This window comes from Cupressus sempervirens, chromosome 2 (genome assembly GCF_028749045.1).
Source record: "Cupressus sempervirens isolate cs-2001-9-10 chromosome 2, ASM2874904v1, whole genome shotgun sequence".
Lineage (NCBI taxonomy): Eukaryota > Viridiplantae > Streptophyta > Pinopsida > Cupressales > Cupressaceae > Cupressus > Cupressus sempervirens.
The window spans coordinates 748,380,354-748,397,327 of record NC_143119.1 but is presented as its reverse complement, the minus strand read 5'-3'; the positions used below and the strand labels follow the sequence as shown (position 1 = coordinate 748,397,327).

Sequence of the window (16,974 nt, the reverse complement as noted above, 5' to 3'; positions counted from 1 at the left end):
ATGGAAATATTTGGTAGAAAAAGAAGCTCCCTAAGAATCAATGGACATGGCCTAGTTGTGGCAAACTCCTAGGAAAGCATCAACTAGATAAATGTGTTTCCATGCTTGCCTTGCACTTAAACTTGGGCATGGCAAGGTGAGAGTCCTATATTGTGTGCACTTAAACTAATATATGAATGTAAGAATGCAAGAATATTTCTTGTCCAATTTTTTCTCATGGTGTTTAAATGTTTATGCAACACACTTTTCTTTAGTGCAGGGTTTTTCTTTTAGAGGAATTCTATGGATCTTGTCTTGTTGGTAATAATATTTGAGAGATTTTCAAGGAACGCCAGCTAGATTATCCATTGAGAGAGTATTAGCACAGTGTTTGAAGTAAACTATTTATATTCTTTCTTTGAAGTGTTGGTTGGCTATAGCGCTTTTGTAGGTTTTTCATGTTTTTGCATCATCTACATCTCATTTGTGGGTTGTTCTGATTTACGGTCCCAGCTAGAGATGCAAACATTTTTTTTGAAAATTTAACTACAGTATATGGATTTGCTATTAAGGATTGGTTAAAAGGCTTGGCAGTGATTTGGTTTTGATCAATCAGGTATGCTTCATGTGTCTAGACTTTGTCTACTCAAAATTTAGCTCTTGTTTATGGCCTATTATTATTATGAGCTTTATAAGTTTATATAGTTCATTTCTCTGTTAAAAATTGCTATTACATTTTGGTTTTCTTTGTGTTGTACATAATCCAAATTAGCTTCGTTGTCTTGAACTTCACTTATTCATTTATGATCGTGCTTTAAATTTTTTGAACTTATCTCTCCCTTACACCACTTTGCATCTTGCAGATTGGTAAGGGGTTTCTCCTTTTCTACTGTACCAACCATTCCAATTGCATTTGATGATAGTGATTACCTATGCTATGGCCCTTTTTGTATTAATATAAAAATGGGGATTTAGGTGATCCTCTTTGACAAGTGCTCAAATATGTTTTAACTGGAATCCATCTCTCTTCTTATTTGAGCTAAGTACAATTTATTAAGATCTGAGAAGGATTGCATGCAATAGCATTGTTTGTCAAGATAGTTGAATGAAATCTATCAATGTACGAAGAAATGGCCTTTTTTTAGAGAGCCATCATCATAATATTTGAGAGCATACAATGTTTAAATAGGCATGAGACAAAAATGATTGTGGGGTGAAATCTTCTATTGTGTTCTTTAGTTTATCTTCTTTTCTACTAGTCTTTATACGATCTCTTATTATAACTGTAAAATTCTATTTAGTCTCTTTTTTTGTCACCATAAACATCATAAATAGAAGAGATATGTCACTGGGAGTTCCATCTAAACTCTAGCAAGTCTAAACAAACTGGCTATGGAGGGAGGAAGTGGTCTTTCTTACCCAGAAGCATACATCTCAAGATTTTTAAGATTGGAAAAAGAGGTGATGTAGAAAATAGGTGATATAGAGGTGCTCTAGTATGGTTAGATTTTGTTGCTTATTTTCAAACCCTAGGCTTTGCAATTTTGCTGCATAATTGGAGTTTATAGCTAGGCAAGATAGATAAAGAAATCTTGACAAACTCTAGTGAATTTCACCTTTCCAGTTACTTGGAAGCTAAGCATATTATCTGGATTTCTTAGCTTATTGGGTTGACTTTCTTTAGCAACTTTGGTAGGTTTCCTTGTTTCTTCTAGTTCCTGCAATACTATGGATATTGTCATTGGTATTGAGACCTGCCATGCTTTTTATGCTTTAGAATTATATGGGGCACAAAGCTTACCAACACGTAAGGTTTAATGTTTCCATTTTTTTTTGTCTTTTTAATTGAACACTATATACATTGCTAATTAAAATGATATTTGTTACATATTAAAAAATCTAGTGAAAATAGTCATACTTTGAGAGTCTGGATAGAATAATGGTCTAGAACATAAATTGTTATATTTTTCACAAATGTTGCAATGTGTTGGCTTATCATTTTCATTCAACTCTAGTGCTGCAGACCTGCATGTGCCCTACTTTGCTTTAAAGTAACTCTCTGCTATGTTTGACTGAGTGCTATTTCAGTTCCGTCAACATAGTTGTTTTTTCTCTTGCAGCCATTATAATTGACTTTAATGGGTTCTTTTAGACATTTTAGAGAGCAACCTTTAACTTGTAGCTCTTTGCAGTTTCTTATAAAACATTTTTGTATAACTACTGTTGTTATTTTTAAATGTTATCCAGCTTAAATCCAATAAAAAACATACACTATGAGAATGTAATAATAAGGATCAATGCCTATTTTTTTCAGATACATTCTTTGTTTCCTTGAGATGCCTATCTAGTCATTCACCGAATAAAATTTGAAAGATTTGTCAAAGCCTAAGGAATTTCACTTTTCCAATTAAGTAAAGAAAATAAGCCTCTTCAAATTAGCAATTCAGAAGGGATAATCTCTGCAAACAAATCCCACTAAGATTAAACATAGTAATTGGAGTTTGACTTTGGAAACCACCTAAAAAACAAGTTAAAAAGCGTAGATTGAGCCTCCTCAACTCTCCAATATCAAATCAGCATGACTAGGATCCCCTTGATAATCATCCAATGTTGTATCTAGACTAGTCATCTTGTCATAATCTAAGTTGGCCCACTATTCATTAAGTCACATCTTTTCTTTATTTTGCAATTTGTGCATTGCTTCTCCAAAAACAAAAGCTTCAATTTTTCCTCTATTGGGAGCTGCCATTTCTCTTAGCCTAGACATTTTTCCCCTATAAAAATTCATTAAGTAAAGCTATAATTCTTGATTAGCAGATTATGCTTTTATTTATTTGGAGGTTGAAATTAGATGTTCAATGACAATGAGTATTATTAGGTACAATTGGAAAAAATATTCCTAGATATGAATGAAAGCTAAAAGAGTGATGCAGGATTTATTTGTCTTCCATGACTGAGAAGCATTTGCTATCTTATACAATTTTGGAAAGCATACATAGTGCATTATGTAAGAATTTTTGGCATCATTTAGAATATGAGATTTACTCCCCATAAGAGTATGGTGCATCATTGCTTCTGCTTGCATTGGAAACTTTGTGATGATTTAAATCAAATTCTAATTAACAACTACTACCATAGTTGGATGTGAATAAGTTACATACTTCTCCTACATTGGTTTGTACTAATTCATTGCTAATATCAACCATGGTTTCATGTTCCCATTGTAATGCATGACAAATCCACCATCTGTAAACTACATATCAATGCTTGAGTAATAGGTTTATCTCAGTAGATGCCACTAAGGATCAATTGGTTCAACTATAATGTAAGCAAACCTGAAGGAAAAATGTCTAAGCTCTAGAGAATTTGATCAACTTTCTTGTGCTTTTGATAATGATATTAGATTGTCAATTAAGCTTTCTTCCATATAAAATAGGTCCACCCACAAACATCTGCATTAAAGTGAGAATGAATTTTGATGTCAAATATTTTGAGATATTTATGGTACCAATGAAATGCCTCATAATAGGTTTCAATGGCACCAGTCCCACTTTGATGCATATCTTTAGAGGAAAAGTCTCGTGAAGTCTTTTTGACTCATAAGATCATCATCTAGGAAGACCACTTCCAACTACAGGGTATGGCTAAGGAATATGGAAACTTAGTATTGAGTGGTACTTTGGGTTCTAAATCTTAACAAAACTCTTCATATTTTGAGAAGCTTCAAAGTAATAGCTATTTTCTTGCACATCTTGTAGTTGCTTCATAGTGGAGCATATGATGCATTGTGCCAAGTAAATTCATTTGCATTTTGCACTTTTGTTGTTTCTCGCTTGTAGCTATTCATAGCAAACCAAGTCTTCATGACACCATGATTGACATCATTGGCATGTATGGAAGACAAGTTGCTGATGATATTCAACATTCTCAATTGTTGAAGTCATCACCATAAATATTGTAGGAACATTATTAAATAACACATTGATATGTTAGGATTGTGATTTTTCCCATCTGTTTACTTCTAAAGTTTATGATTTTTGGACCATTCCTTAATCTTGTGCCCAAATACTACGTACTCTCAGGCATTGCCTTCACAACTAACTATTGTAATGTTGTACTCTATAAAGTGGCCACTTTTACATGTTCTACCAAATATTTGGTGCCTCTTGTAGCTGCTTTGTCTAGAAATCTTAATTGAGAGTGTGAGAACTGGGGATAGAATTAAAAAAAATTCACGGTCAAATTAGTGAACAAAAAATGGATTTGATGGGGGTTACATTATCTGGCAAAATGTAGATGACTTTAGAAATTTTAGCTAAGACTAATGTCTATCCATTAGGCCAGAGTCACCTCCTATTACCTGATTTATCATTGCACTTTAAATCTTGAATTCGTTGCACAACTAAAATGCATCCCCTTTGGAGAATATTTAGCCAATCCTCTACTTTTTTTTTTTTGGATCGGTAAAAAGCCAAGGCCTTGTTGATTGTGTATATTAAAAGAATAAAAAAATCAATCGTTCTCTTCTAAGTTCTTATTTTAGACTAGAAAGCTTTAAAAAAGTCCCACTAGGTGGAAATGAATTTGCATTTGTTTCTAATTGTCCCTGTTCTTTTTGGGAACTCTTAAGTTTGTCTTGCTGTCACAATCTTCCAAAGCTACTGCTATGAAGATGAACATTTTCATGAATGCATCTTCAAATTTTTCATTCATCTTTAAAATCTCTTCAATATTATTTTGCATGAATAACTCTAAATTATTGAAGAGTTGCACTAGAATTTGGAATGAATGCTGACACCACATATATCCAAATATGGGGCTCAATAATACTATTGAAAATGTTTCTAATTTGTTAGAAGAGACACCACCAATTTTTCTATTGAGTGGGGAGCCTTTTACCAATATTTAGTTAGGCTCTACTTTTCTTCATACTATCCTTTGTTTAACACAATTCTTGGATAAGCACATTTAAGTAAACATGTCAAGAGATATCCCATTATTCAATATCTTGTTACAAAGATTCCAGGCATTATCCATAATTGCATAATAACAGTAAAAATTAATAAGATTACTACATGTGAAATAATTAAATTGAAATACTACATGTCTACTTTTTGGTTCAAGAGGTCATTTGCTTCTTGTTGTTTCCCTTCCTCATTCAGCATATAGTTTTATAAATAAATATTGTACATAAATAAATAAATATAGTTTTATAAATAAATAGTGTCAAAAAATTCACATGCCTTGTCTATGCTTCCATTTTTCAAACATGTCTACCATGGCAATTGTGACTACAACATCTGACAAAAATTCTTTATGCTTCAATGCATCTCCATAGCTTATTCCAAAGCTCTTGTTTTGGCACAGGCATTAATAATGCTGACAAAGGTTGTGTGATTTAGCTTTATACCTGCCAATTGCATTTTCTTGAATATAAACACAAATATATGTGTTTAAACATATATAAACACACAATTTTCTTGACAAATTGAGTAGCTTTCTTTCTTAGTTTCAATGGTGTGAGCTCTTTCTTTGCCTCTTGGTCTATGGACTGCAGATTTTGAGCTCAATGGGCAGCCCATGGCAATCCCAACTAGGCACATAGTGCACCTTATACCCTTCAAGCAGCATATATCTATTGATAAAATCTTTAAATATCTTGTTCAGGGCATGCCCAATATGAAAATCTCCTGGCACAGATCCTACTCATGATTATGAAGGCACATAGCCTACACATGACGAAAGCCCTAATGTGCATCATAGTGATAGAGGTACATATTCAATTTTTATTAAAAATTAATTATGTAATTATTAATAAAATTTGGCATCTTAAATTGCAATTGGTGTAAGCTTTATATGATAATTTTTGAGTATGGAGAACGTCATGGTAATGGAGTTGACCGTGATGTTAGTGTTGGGTATGTTGAGGTTGGGGTTGAACAAAATGTGGTAGATGATGTGGCACTATCAAGTAAAGAAAAGTCCCTGTTATGTTCTTTAGATTAATGAAATACTTATAACATTAAAAAAAATGTTTAGAATTAAACCCATTTGTTTCTTATTACAGGGGCGCATCAGCCTTATGCTTGAAAAAAGAAGAGGAAGCCTCATGTTATAAGATTAGAACCACAAGAGCCATGGGAGAATGCCAAAGATAGTCACGATGTGCCTATTAGCCTTCATAATCATGAGTAGGATCTGTGTCAGGAGTAGAAGGATGTAGTGAAATGTCATGCATATTGTTATCATTGTTTGAAATTAACATCAAATAGATTATTTCTCATGAAGTTCTCAATTTTAGTTATTATTGATTAGGCCTATTTACCTTTGTGTGAACCAATATTATTGATTAGGCCTATTTACCTTTGTGTGAACCAATGCATCAAAATATTCTACATTTCTTTGGCCACTGGAATCTGTGTCGTGACGGGAAACCATTGCTTTATAGCCTTGTTTGAAGCCAATTTGTTTGTCCTCTTTTGTGGGCGCTAGATTAAATTTATATATTATAGAGACAAACAACAATTTATTATTCTCCTTAGCATAAATTGTTGTTTGTCCTTTAAAATAATATATATATGTATAGAGATTTATATATGTATATATGAATATATAAATGTATATATATATTTGCAATTGTATTTATGTAGATACATATCTTTAAATGTATATTTCTATATATGAATATATGTATGTATGTCTATATATATATATATATATATATATATATATATATATATATATATATATATATATATATATATATATATATATATATATATATATATATATATATATATATATATATATATATATATATATATAAACTATCTCCCATAAGTATATATACTTGTATATGTATACATATGCAGATTTGAATCATTCATACGCTCTCTTTCGTATATGTATATTTCTATTTGTGACCAAAGGTAGAAGTTAAGGTGCTAAATAGTTTTACAGATTCCTATTTTGAGAATAGGTGACTTGTCAGATATTTGTTTTAGGGGAGTAAGACCTATTAACCCCTTACCCTCCTTCTTTTCAATGCCATGGAATATTGTTTTTTTATTGCAGGTTATTCAAGGGTTGCAACATTTACCTCCAGTGTCCACCATTTCTTTAACCAGACCAAAGATCTCAAAATTTTGTCACTCCAATTTCCTCCAACATTAATATTTGTAACCCTCTTAGCCACTATTATTTGTAATCCCCAATATGTTGGGAAGGGAATCTAGCTAAGACAGATTTTGATCCAACCTTGTATTTGTTTTTGGAGGTTCTTCTATCATAAATCCTCCCCTTGTATAAAAGGAGGCATGCCTTCTTAAAGACCCTTATAAAGGGCATTTGTAATGTATATAGGACTCTGGTCCTGGGCTATACCAGGGGTTTTCTTTTCCCTGTTCTTTTTCCCCCGGTGCCTGCAGTTGAACAGGGTAAAACTTTTATAAAATCTTCTGATAATATAATATAAAGTCTTGATTACTATTGCATATTAATGAATTTTATATCATATTAATGAATGTTATGTGATTGTATTGATTGAATGTTATAGTTCATAAATGGATAAATGAGATGAATGAAGTATGTAATTAGATGTTAATGAGGAATTTAGATTGATGTTAGGGGGAGTGGGGTGAGGCCAGATGAGTTTCCACCTTCACGTGGTTGGCCTTGTTAAGTAGAGAATATTATAGTATTCTTGAAACCAAGTGAAGCTCAAACTAACATATTGAGGAATCACAAAACCCAAATCCATCTACCTCTCATCTTCTCATCCCAATAAGTCATCTTTTCTGCCACTTTTATTTGGAAGGGTCTAAAGCCTGATCAATTCATCATCTGCATATCCTGAAATCATAATGCTCCAAAGAAAAGAATGATGTGCTTGAATAATGCACACTGTTTCTTTCACCCACTTTATTTGGATGCCAATTGCTTGCATCACCAAGTTGAGGTAGTGTAACTTGTAAGCTGCCCAAAATATGTGCTCATATCTTGCCTCAACTGATGTAGAGTCTACAACCTTAATCCACCAAAATCTTCTTAAGTGCCTAGTAGCACCCAACCCACTGCAAGATGCCAGGCAAGGTTACCAACCTTTACCCAATGCTGACCTCTGTCTCTCCAAGTGGACTCTACTGCTCTAAGGTCTTACCCCCTTTCTAGGGCTCTTAGCAAACTTTGGTCAAATTAAGGCTTTAGGGACAGTAGCCCTCAATTAGGCCAAATATGGAAAATTAGGCAAAATGCTTTCAAGGCTTCAAAAAAAGATTGGTTTTGTCATTCTTAGTCCTATATACCTTAGTTTTTATTAAATACAAATACAATAACTCCACCACTTAACCTTTGATTCAAATATGACCCCATTTTCCAATAGGATTATCTAATATGAATCTTGAAATCTCTTCCCACGATAGTGGTTGGCTTTGACATGATTTCTGCTAAGTTCATTTTTGTGTATACAGGTTGGAATGGAGCATTGGGCTCGTTGGGTTCACAAATTTTTTTAGCATGGTGCTCTCTGGAATATCCACAAGGTATGAAATTAATGCTATTGTAGTTTGAGCTAAAGTGGACTTGTATTTTGCTATTATGTATGACACTGGTAAATAGAGTGGAAAGTGATAGTATCTTACAAGATGGATCAAAAATGTTTAAAAGGTTTGGTAGACTGTGGAGACCATAAAAAAACTTCTTTGTATCTTACTATACTTTTGTTTCCAATTTAAATCTATATGCAGTGCAATATGATCTGTGAAGCAACATCATTTTTGTTGGATGTTTTGAGGCCTAATTTTCCAGAACATGCACATCTTCAAACTAAGGCAAGTTGTTAATATGATCATGAATCAACTAGCTTTTAAACCTATTTTAAAATTACACTAATGTGCAAAGTTTGGAAAGAGTGAAAATGTAACTATTTATACATTATTGATTGTAGAAATTATTGTGGTTTTGTCTTTTCTAATTTTATTTTCCTTGCAGGTTCTTGGGATTAATTTGGTTACTTTCCCTAATGTTGCTGATGCTATCTTGCCAAATGGAATTTTCAGTCACTATGATCATCCTCATATAGCATAGTTGTGTGAGAAAGTTGGTTTATATATGCACGCACTTTAGGTAGGTGATTCGTTGGGAGTACACTTGAGCTTTAATATAGATTGAATATTTTGTATGAAATATTGTCTATATGAATTTTTGTGGAAATCTTTTTTAGGTTTACTCCATTTTTCCTTATGTCAAATGGTTTCCTAGGAAATATTTATGCATCAGTAATATTGTAATTTTGGTTACAACACTATATAGAGTTGCTTGATATCAAAGGTGTCATTGTCAACACCCACGCTATTGAGCCATAGGTTTGTGAAACATCCTATGCTCTTGAAATTGAATAGAAACTATCAATTCCCTTAGGGCCTGTTTGGTGAGCGGAATAGGAATACATATTCTGGACTACATATTCTAAAATAGAACGTATTCCTGTTCTCCGTTTGGTTCAACCAATATTTGATGGGAATTCGCGGACCCAAAAATTTATGTTTTCTAAAATAAAAAAAATGGAATAGGAATACGTATTCCAATACCACCTATTTTGGTGGAATTGTAAAACCCCAATTTTGGGCCAAAAATGGAATACGTATTCCATTTTTGCTTCGTATTCCAATCCCGTTTTGGTGCATCTAAACAAGGAATTCACAATTTTTGGAATACATATCTTAGAATATGTATTCCTATTCCGCTCACCAAACGGGCCCTTACTGATTCTAGAACTTTTCAAGCCCTTGTTGAGTTCTTTGGGACCCTTTCTAGAGATGGGCACTGGAGTGCATGAAAGATATAAATTACGCTATTGAGCCACAAGGTGACACGGTTCATTGATATAAATTATGTGTCACAGTTCATTTGTTTACAAAATACATGTAACAGGTTTTGAGTGAAATTTACTCAGAAATTAATAGCATATACTTATTTTTCTCAATTGGGTTTCAGGAAGCATATGTCTGTGATTGTCCATGATCCACATGGTGAGATTTTACTTTTATGCAAAGGTGCTACTAATGTCATTTTTGAGAGACTTTCTTCGGAAGTAGAGGAGTGGAGATACAAAACACTGGAGCATTTGAAGGAGTATGGAGAAGTAGGCCTTAGAACATTGGCTTTGGCATATTCAAAACTTAATGAAGAATCCTACTTGGATTGGGAGGCAAGTGCATTTAGATGTAGGTCTTGTTGTTTGTTGTTGTATTCTTGCACATTAGATTCAAGTAATAGAGATGAAAACATGAATTCATTCATTGAGATCTATTTCTATTTCATTTAATTGTAATCATTTTTAACATGTACAGAAGAGATGGATTAAAGAAAAATAGGATATTATTAATTCTGATGAACAGAGTCAAAGTTTGGAACAGTTAGCTAAAGAAATTCAAAGAAATTTGACTCTTATTGGATTGATATTTATGAGTAGATTAAATATGTTAAATAACATTAGCAATTTTGGAACAATGTTTTCCCTTTTGCAGGTCTACCAAGAAATTAGGAATAATGTAAAGGATGCAGTGATAAATCTGGTATATTTCTAAAAATGTTAATAATATGTCAACAATTCTTTAGAATTTTTTATAAGTTTATTTATTTACTAAATATGTTCTTATCCACAAATGTTATCTCATATTGATAAGGAACGTGAAGGAGAACAAATTGATCGAGCTTTGTTGAAAAATGTTCTTGGCATCTTTGTAGAGATTGGGATGGGTAGCATGGAGTTCTATGAAAAGTATTTCAAAGTACCCATGTTGGAAGACATTGCTTCTTACTATTCTCGAAAGGCTTCCTCGTAGATTCTAGAGGATTCTTGTCCAGATTATATGCTCAAGGTCAGCACTGAAGGGGGAGTTAGGAAAGGAAACATGATTTGACAATTTTGCCTTCTATTATGAAAAGGCACTTTATCTAAAAGTTAATGCATATCAATATTGTACTGCAGGCTGAGGAATGTTTGAGGTGAGAAAAAGAGAGAGTTGCCCATTATCTGCATTATAGTAGTGAACAGAAATGACTAGAAGTAAGTCTTTATAAAATACACTTTATTTCTATGAGAATCCATGGATTCAGCCAACGATAAAAATGTTGCTAATAAATAGACATGAAAATTGACTTGCTTGTTTTAGAATTTAGATGTTCAAGTTTTGATATTGTACTTCCCAAGGCTAATGTTTTGTTTAGTGCTTGATTTTGATATTGTGCTTGATTTTGTTTTAGAATATAAATGTTCAAGTTTTGAAAAGATAATGTATTTTATTTTTTTCTTAGCTCTATGTACCACGCATTAGTCATCTTCTTCAATATCTTTCTTAAGAAATCATAGATTATAATAAAAACATAATATAATGATGTTAAGTGAGGGGTCCATTGCATTTTATGAAGAATTTTGTCATGCTCTTTTTAAATATTTTAATAGGAAAGGAATGGTGACATGTGTGTTGAAATCATAAAAACAACAACATTCTATTTGATATTAAGAGTGGTGTCTTTAGAGAATTAAAATTATTCATCTAATATTTTCTTGGTTGACTGGTACAATCCTACTTTCAATTTCCCAACTTGTTTTAGATATAGCCTAAGATAAACTATTCAGATGACTTTGTGCAAAGTTGATGGCAGTTATTATTGCAGCTAAACATATGAGTTTGACTTGAGAGAGACTATAGTGTGCTTTTGACATCATGTTGAACTACAAATGATTTGGTTCAAATCCATATAATGCTATATTAAATTTAGGACTTTGTCTTGTTATGTGTTGTGATATATAATTAATAATTGTCAAAATTGCAGGAAGAAGCTTGTACAGAGACTTTTGTTTGATAAAAGTGCAAATGATGATCATGAAAGAAGCATATTAACAAAGCTGAAGCAACAATGTGGTGGTCAGTTTACTTCTAAAATGGAGGGAATGGTATGCTGCATCCTACATAAATAAAAAACTCACTCTCGTTGTATGGCAAGTCACTTCTCTCATGTTTGTGTATTGTTGTAGGTAGTATGATATTACTATAGCATATCATATCATTTTCCTGACTCAATAGTCTCAAATGCAAACTTAGCTCGAATTGGTGGCATTGGCATACAAATACAAGGGCTCGGTAGACCAATGAGCTACCGTCCCACAACAAGGTGTGCAACTACTAACTTTCTAGTAATGAGGGAATAATTGTGAGATTGAAGGACAATTGAGATGTTAGTCCACATGCACAGTCTTGTTTCAAACATTGCTACAAGGGGATAAATTTGTTCCAATGGTCATCTTAGATGATGAACTAATTGAATTTTTTTCAAACTTGTGGATTGGTGAACAAGATATTTTGTAGTAGTTTTTTTAATGCAAACACTTGTCCAAGGAGTAGAATTGTTGATCAAGCAGGTCAAAGAAAAGAATATTGAAAAAGTTTAATCACAGTTTTGAGAGAGTTCTTGTATTTTAAGATTGAACATAATTGTTGGTTGATTGATACACACACACACACAAACTTGAGAAAATACTTTCTCTTGATCAGATAAATATGATCATAAAAGAACTTTAAAGGTATACTATTCAATTTTTTTACACCTTAGCTCTAATTCATGCCACCTTTTGTATGAATTAAAATTAGCACTAACTTGTGTCCATTGTGACACTTAATCACCCATAGAATTGCCAACCAAAGTATATTTATTCTTAGCTTCTTTGAGGCATTCTATAAAACAATTCACATACCTTACTTATGATTTGACATTTTATATGCATCCTGCACTCTCTCATCCTGATGATGGATTATAGAGAGTGCAGGATGCATGCAAAATGTCAAATCATATGCAAGGCATGTGAACTGTTTTATAAAATGCCTAAAAAAAATTTACACCCAGGCGTTGGTCCAAATTTCAACCAATGCCCGATAGTTTTCTACTAGCATTAGTCAAAATTTTGACCAATGCTTGGGTGTTTTCTACCAGGAATTGATCAAAATTTCAACCAATACCAAGTAGCTTTCGACCAAACATTGGTCAAAATTTTGACCATTGCCTCATAGAACTTACACCATGTCTCTAGAAGGATTTTGACCAATAGATTGGTCAAAATTTTGACCAACCAGTATGTTGGTTGAAATTTTGACAAGAAATTTTTTGATCAATTTGTTGGTCTAATTTTGACCAACTTGGGTCACAATTTTGACCAATAATGGTTGAAAAATGGGCTCAAATGTACTAGTGGAGTTAGTGCCCTCGATCTCTATATAAGAAAGCCTTCTTCCCTCATTTCGATATCTACACTCTATCCATTATCTATGAGCAAAACTATGATCTACTTTCTATGAACTAGGAGCTATCCTTTTTGAAGTGCATTCATTATTCTATGAAATGAAGATCTACTAGCATTCAAGTATTCAAGGATCCAATTCATCAAGGAGATCCATTGTTAGGTATTGAAGGATTCAATCTCTATGAAGCCCCCTTGTTGAAGATCTCTTCATCCACATTAATTCAAGCCTTCTTCTATGCAAAGATACATTCAAGATTGGTGTTGAAGATCTAATGTCATTGATTTGAGACATCCTACATACATTTCTATATTCATTTGGAGCATCTATACTTGTGGATTCAAATCACAAGGATTTCAATATAAGCAAGGTGAATAGTTCCATTTACTTTGTTTATACATATTTCAATTTTAATTCAATTTCAAGGTTAATTCCAACCTAGGGTTTCACCAAGACAAAACCCCCATCCAAACAAAAAAATCATTTTTCTTGCAAATATAGGTGTCGAACAATGAATTGAAGAGCATTCTTAGATACCTTTTTTGTTGAACTTGTGGGATTTATGAAGAAATCTTTTGTTAGAGTAGTGCAGGTCAAGGTCAACTTTTCGAGGTACAATTATGCCCAGGGTAAGATTGTGCCCCACTATCAGGGTCAAGGTCGACCTCCATTTAAAAGGACAAAAGTTTTGTAGGTTTTCTCTCTCTCGACATTTCTAGTTTGGAACAAGTTGCAGAGATCCCAAAAACTATACACTGACACTAGAAATCAGCATTTTCTTGATTTATCCTATTTCAAGGTAAGTATTTGTCTTTTATCTATTTTAAGATTTAAGCACATACTTCTCAAATATCAAGACGATAGGATCTATTTCTTTCTCCTTGTTCTCCATTGCTTGATCCATTTGTGCATTGATCACTTTCTTGTGGTAAAATCAATTTGGATAATTTCTATTGGAAATTAGGGTTGAGGATAGGACATGTTTTCTTTCTATTCATTTTGGGGAACACGACACACTTAACTCTTTTCTTTTGTGGAATTAGATGCCCTGTTGTGATTTGCGGTGTTATATTTCATTTCATATTTGTTAGGTATTTTCTTGCATTAAGATTAGATTTCATTTATGCTCTTGCATTTTAATACCCAAAAAAATTGTAATATTTATTTCAAAATACAAAATATTTGCGCTTTATGTTTTTTTAGATTAGTTAATTTACATTACATTGGTTTATGAGCTTTATTACTTCTAGTCCTAATTCTAATCTTACGGTTAGACACAGTTGTAGACTTATTGGTACCTTTGAGCCTGAGCCTTCTTCTCCTTTCATTAGGATTCTAGATGAGACTTTGATTCTTCCTGATTCTAATCCTCTTATGGAGAAAAACTCTTCTCACTCATCTCATGATGAGGATGAACCTTTAAGAGGTCCTCCTAAACAAGTCCAAAAAATTTCAATTGGACTTGATTAAATGGGTAATTGGATTCTTCAAGAAAACCATAATCAAGATTCTATTCAAGCTATTGAGGCTCTTAAGAAAGTTCTTCGTGATAGTGACCAAGGTGTTAATCTCTTGCATGGTATTACTCACCTTGTGTAGTCCAATGTTAATCTTTTAGCTCAAGAAGCCCAAGATTTAGGGTCATTTCCTCCTGTCACTAGTGTAGAACCTTCTTCTGTTCCTCTTCCTAGTGTTCCCACTTATACTCCTTCCTTGGTGTCTGTGATGATTCCCTCTATCCCTATGAGTGTTCCTTCTGTGTCCCTTCCTATATCACAACCTTCTTATCATATTGTTCCTTTTAATTATTCTACTCCTATGCCAACTATAGTTCCTAGTGTTCCTTCTGTGTCCCTTCCTATATCACAACCTTCTTATCATATTGTTCCTTTTACTTATTCTACTCCTATTCCAACTATAGTTCCTAGTGTTCCTCCAATTAGGTCTTTTATTCTTGTAGCTTCATACACTTTTCCTATTGTTTCTAATGTTGCTAGTTCTCCTATTTCTTCTAATGATTCTACAATTATCAGTTTGGCTCAGATTCTATCATCTTTACAACAACTTGCAGCCTTGACTCAAAACAAGTTTAGTATTCCTACGTGTGACAAGGGAAGTCCTTTGTTCCAAGATATTATTTGTACTCCCGTTCCTCATCAAACAGATATGCCTCATCTTGAGAATTATAATGGTAAGGGAGATCCTATTCACCATGTTAAAACATTTCAAATCCTTTGTAGTGATTATGCTCATGATCATAGCATTTTAGCTAAGTTATTTGTTCAAACTTTTCATGACAAATCATTACAATGGTTTTGTTCCTTGACTCCATATACTATTACTTCATTTCCTCAACTTGCTAATGGTTTTATTCAACAATTTCAAAACAACATTGGCCTGCAAGTGTCCTTGACTGATTTGATGCATTGTAAAAAAAATTCTAAAGAAAAATTGACTAAATTTATTGGTAGATTTAAGAATTTGCATGCTTAGATTTCCTATATTATTCCTAATGTTGATATTCAATGTATGTTTATTTGAAATTTGCAAAAGGATATAAAAGATGAGATCCTGGTTACCAAATTTACTTCTTTTCAACAACTTTGTCTTGCGTTTCATGATTATCAATTACAAGTGAGTCAATTTGAGAACACCACTCCAATGGCTCATGTTCCTATTGATAAAAGTGATGTTGCTACTAATTTGAATAAAGTTCAAAAATTGGACAACTATGTCAAGATAAATAAACAAGAAAATGCAGTTGTTGATCAAGTTGTTGTTGCATCTCATAATGCCACTTCTACAACCACTATTTTTCAATTGAATCATACATTTACTCCTCTCTCTAAAAATTTACATTTGATTATGAGTAGGTTGTTAATTTCTAGTATGATTACTTTACCTCCTATTCAGCCTCTTTTACCTACTACAATGACATCTAAATCTATTGAATTGAAAGCTTTTTGTCAATACCATCGTCAGAATGGTCATGATACTGAGACATGTTATTCTTTAAAACATAAAATTCAAGACTTAATTGATTCTAATGCTTTATTTGTTGATAATTTTGATGGTAGTGAGAATAAATCTATTTCTTCTCCTAATCAAAATTTGCAAATCTACACGAATCCTTTACCTGCACATGATACTAATACCATTGCTAAGCCATATTCTATGGATATTGTGTATGATTCAAAGATGGATGATCTTAATCATGTCATTAATCAAGTGAAGCATGTGGTTCAATCTGTATCTCCACCTCAGTCTCAACCTTCGCTTCAATCTCAAGTTTTAGCTCTACCTCAATTGAAACCTAAGCCTAAATTGAAGCCTCAAAATAAATCTTGACAACAACCTTAAAAAAATGACCCTGAGAACTTTTGATTACCTTTGATGATTCTAAGACTATTAAAGCTCATGATCATCCCCTTTATATTAATGCTAAGATTGCTGATATACCTAGTCATAGTTGTCTTGTTGATTCTACCTCCTTAGTTAATGTGATTACAGAAGAAAATATTTTAATGAAAGGTTTGCAACATGATTTTTATAATACATCGGATGTGTGGATTCAAATGTGTAATGGTTTTCTTTATCCATCATGTGGTTCTGTTGATTTACTGGTTGAACTTTGTGGAAAAATGGTGAACATTGCCTTTGTTGTTGTTCATACTTTGATCAATTTCAAGTTAAGCTT

General features: G+C 32.8%; 1 long non-coding RNA gene across 1 annotated transcript; it reads left to right on the top strand.

Annotated features, from left to right (window-relative positions):
- Window positions 1–529: 529 nt before the first annotated feature.
- On the top strand, window positions 530–1,165 carry LOC149575581 (uncharacterized). Its single transcript, XR_016359696.1, has 2 exons — window positions 530–595; window positions 843–1,165. It is a non-coding gene; the product is annotated as an uncharacterized LOC149575581 (long non-coding RNA).
- The last annotated feature ends 15,809 nt before the right edge of the window (window positions 1,166–16,974 follow it).